Below are 4,451 nucleotides of genomic sequence, written 5' to 3'. Positions count from 1 at the left end.
CTGCACAAGTCACAACCTCATCAAATCAAGGCCTCTGTCGGTGCTGTCATGACACATTAGACTGTAGGAGCTGCACGTCAGTGCGCTCACAGGTGCCGCCATGCACATCGCAGCAGATCTTCTGAGATAAAGCCTGCAATTTTCTGGGTTTTGTTGGTGAGCATGTTGGTTGGCTGCAACATAAAACAGAATACATACAGAAAAACAGATTTCAAACACACACACGTGTTGTTTCTGGTAGGCTAAGCTTGTTTGCATGCAGATGTGAAGTGCAGCACAGAGGAAGTGGTTTTACTCACTCTGTGTACAGGAAAACACCTCTGATGCTTTCACTTCTGAGAGTTCGAACAAGAACAGGTTACCATCAACATTCAGGTCAGTGCTGTCAGAGAGCTTTGCAGGAACCACAGAGGGGAGACAATCCGTCCAAGTAAATCATCTTTGAAACAATATTCTGCACTCCCAGAATGGCCTGTTCTCCAAAGTGTCCCCGATAAGAAATGTTGGATTCTAAAATGTCATTATTAACAGCTAAGTGGGAGAACATCTGAGAATCTGTCTTGAAGCCTTTCTTTAATGCCCTCCATATTTCGTACACATTAGTCAAAGTCATCCCAGCTGCTTCTGCATTCATCAAGCCGGGATCCGTAATGTCTGCTGTAGAAAGTAACATGTACTTCATATCCATGGGCCGCTCATCTCTGCAAAACGATGTGGAAGGACACATTCCTCTCAAATCGCTTTCAACAGTTTCATGGTTTGAATCAGTTCTGTATCAACTCCTGCTGAGAAGAACCATTTCATTTGTAAATGTGCACTTTTAAGCTTTTGCTGTAGTGCTTGGCTGAGTTGTTGGAGGAGAGACAACCGATGATGGATGATGCGCAGGCTGAGATTAACCCAATTATCATTATCCTTTCCATCGCCTCAATCAATCTTCTCGAGTTCCACAATAATCACCTGTTTGGGAGAACAGAACTATCAACTGCTGTTCTGTGCTAAACTATTTACAGTTAATGAAGAATTATGAGTGAGAACAGAGCAATGTGATGGATAGATGTGTTTATTCTACCCCCATCTGTTTATGATGAACATTTGCACAACTGCCTGTTTTTTTACATCTGCATACCTGAGTGGATCATGAGAATCTCTAGCAATGCAATTTTCTGTCAAGTCAACATCTGGGAATGTGCCAAAGAGGATGACACAATGAAAACAAGTCAGATGAGGCGAGAAAAATGCAGTTAGATGATCAGACAAGTTGGGGAAAAATATTTCACCAGAAATGTTAGTTAGCCAAATATTCCCTCCACTAACCTGTAGCTCCTGCCATCAGCAGGGATGTGGAGGAAGCCTCTACAGGTGTCACTTAAGAGATTGAACGCATTCAAACTAACAGGATTTCAGTCCACACAAGAGTTTGAGCACCGTATCAGAATGAATCTGACGGAAATATGTGTGAAAACTGACATCTGGTCGACACTGGACATCCTTGCAGTGAATACAGGAGGCAGAGTGTCTCCTCTGAGCATGGAAGACTTCCAGGAAAGAAAACAAGGATGTATTTGTTGGACAGACTATCCATCCCTCCATCATCTATCCATCAATCTATCTATCCATCCATCCATCCATCCATCCATCATCCATCCATCCATCCATCATCCCTCCCTCTTCTCCCTCTTCTCCTGTTGAGGGTGGTGGGGGTGGAGCCTATCCCAGCAGCCTTTCCCCTGGACAGGTCACCAGTCCATGGCAGGGCCAACACATAGAGACAGACAACCATTGGCTCTCCCAGCCACGCCTACGGTCAATTTAGAGTCTGGATTAACCTGGTCCCTCTTGATGTCTTTGGACTGTGGAGGAAGCTGGAGTACCAGAGAGAACCCAGCAGGAACAGGGAGAACATGGAGACTCACCCAGAAAGACCCCGTGCTCCAGCCGGGGCTCCATCAACAACCTTCTCTCTGGGGGGCCACAGCGAGGACCACTGCTCCACCGGGCATCCCACTTTCTAAATCAAAAAGAATGAATAAATTTGAGTTGAAGTACTTAGTTTGCACGTCTTTGCATTTACGTAAACATTATCTACATATTTGGAATATTTTTTCTGTGAATTCACAGTCAAAACAAACTGTGAGTGAAAATATAAGTATAAAAATTCAGAAGTTTTTTTGCCGGCTCCTGAGGGAGTCAGCAAGCTCTTCTGCTTTAGCTTCATACAGCTCTTCCTGCTAACCTGCTGATCTCCACCAACGATAGAAGAACTTCCTCTTACGTCTTTGCAGAGAGCTTCAGTTGCATACCAACGCTGCTAAAGTGCTGGTATGAAGCACATCACTCATCCTAGTATATGTTTTAATGCTATGTTAGCATGAGGCATCAAAGCCAGGGACACCGGGGCTACATGGATCAGAAATGGAAAATCTCCCTCTAAATTGGTGTATCATTTTACAGGTCATACCCTGATCCAGCACTAGGAAGTGGTCTTGTAGGATTTAGCTGATGTTTTTTGTGAGTCTAAATGAAAAGTGGTGTGGTGGAATGCAGGGTATCAAGCGTCTGATGCCAAGACTGTAAGCCAGAGAGACAGAGAGCCTGCCAGCCATGCGGCCAAGTGTCTGTCCACAGACATGCAGAGAACAGTTCAGCCTGACCGAAGCTCAGCTTTTGCCATGTTGCTTCCCAAAATGTTGATCACTCTGCTCTCTGTGTCAGAACAGTGGTTCTGGGTACGGGTCCAAACTCTGGTACCTTCTGTTTGGAGGCTTCTGGAAAAGGAGGGGAACCCGCAACCCACTGAGTGCTGACATACAGTGGCAGGTTGCAGTGTGAAGGTGTTGGCACTTAATCTGGATTTGGAGGATGATGGGATTATGTGGAAGTGTGTGATGTATCAGTGCTGATATTCACTTGTAAGAATGCACGGATAACATTTCACACACACACACACACACACACACACGTTTATCATGATGTATAAACTACAAACTCTTGACAATAAAGTTCCTTATGAATAAAGATGATATGATTGAATATGCATTTTAAGCATAAAAGCAACAGTTGCAGGTCACTCTGGACTCCAGGCTCTTTTGCACAGGTGATCATTCTCACCCTGCTCAAGGTCCATCAGCCTGAAAGAAAAACCAAAATAGTGGGATCAGAAATGCAGGCCTCAGCCCGACTGCAACTGTCGTCACGGCACTGCACTTTCATCAAGGACCTGGCATTTCCATCACACCAACCACTAATGGTTGTGGTCATAGACAGGGAGAGAAGTAAAAAGCAAAACAACTAAATGAAGACAGCGATAGCGTGCAGCCCGTGGCAGTGGCATCAGCACAACATGCTCCAGCCATGAAAGATGCTGTTCTCAGTGCTGGAAAGCAGCAGTGCACCACAGTCTCTTCCCACCTCTGATGAGCACAGGCTGCAAAAAACTGTAGTAGGGCACCACAAAGGGGTACTGCAAAGTGCTACAGGACTTCAGGGTGGTGTCACCAATCTACAGGTTATTTACCTTCACTGGCGTCATTCTTAGCGTCATAGTTCCCTCCTGTAGGTGCAGCTGTGATAGTGTCCTGCAAGAAAAGCAGATTTTTGTCAGCCAACCCAGAATTTAGCATCAGTATGGGGTCTCTTGACCACAAAAACCAATGAGATATTTCATCTTCACCATGAACATTAATTTCTATTATTTTAAGCCTCTCAAAAGTGTCAAAATCACTGGTATTGTGTGTGTGTGGTATTCACTGACATATTTATACCCTTGCAAAAAACCTTAAAAAGACCTTAAATACAAAGACTTTGAGATAAAGGAACTGGACTGGAACAATTCTGACTTATTTGGTTCTCAGGCTCATTCCTGCACCATTCTGTTGCTGATCAACCGGCTCCTCGCTGCCAGGAGCGGCGTGAGCTTCAGTTCTGGTTCAAACTTTGTTGTGTCCTTGTCAGGCTTGCGTGTTCTTTGCTCCCTTTAAAGCCAGGACAACATTATTGGGAGTAATTTGAGTAACAATAAGTATAATAGCCCATTATAAAGACACACACACGCGCACACACACACACACACACACACCTAAAATATCTAGAGACAAACAGATGATGTATTACTATGTATTATGCAGTAAGCAGAGGTCTCTTCACGGTAGAATGTCTTTTTTAAACACTGCACGTGTCCAACATCGGCGACTTCCACGTGTGAGCCCTTCACTCACTCTTTGATGTTAAAGGAGCCACATCATTATTGCCTGTTTGATGATTTCATTTATGTGGTGAATTTACCAACATGTTCATGGTCACGTGTGGCTGGGGCCAAAGAGATTGAGCTGTCAGATCAATGAATTTGAATCATCGAATCACAGAGCTGCAGAGCTGTTCCACATCAAAGTGACGGTTGTCATTCACAATGTGTGTGTTTGTAGACCCAAATGTGCTCTGGTTTGATCTTT

General features: G+C 44.4%; 1 long non-coding RNA gene across 1 annotated transcript; it reads right to left on the bottom strand.

Moving 5' to 3' along the window:
• Window positions 1-3,059: 3,059 nt before the first annotated feature.
• Window positions 3,060-3,894, bottom strand: LOC147250128 (uncharacterized). The gene is made up of 3 exons (XR_015119176.1): window positions 3,869-3,894; window positions 3,518-3,578; window positions 3,060-3,131 (listed from the first exon to the last, which is right to left on the bottom strand). It is a non-coding gene; the product is annotated as an uncharacterized LOC147250128 (long non-coding RNA).
• Between the last annotated feature and the right edge of the window lie 557 nt (window positions 3,895-4,451).

This window comes from Aulostomus chinensis, chromosome 14 (genome assembly GCF_037954235.1).
Source record: "Aulostomus chinensis isolate RoL2024-O1b breed Wild chromosome 14, RoL_Achi_v1.0, whole genome shotgun sequence".
In the NCBI taxonomy this organism is placed as follows: domain Eukaryota; kingdom Metazoa; phylum Chordata; class Actinopteri; order Syngnathiformes; family Aulostomidae; genus Aulostomus; species Aulostomus chinensis.
This window is presented reverse-complemented; position numbering and strand designations above follow the sequence as displayed.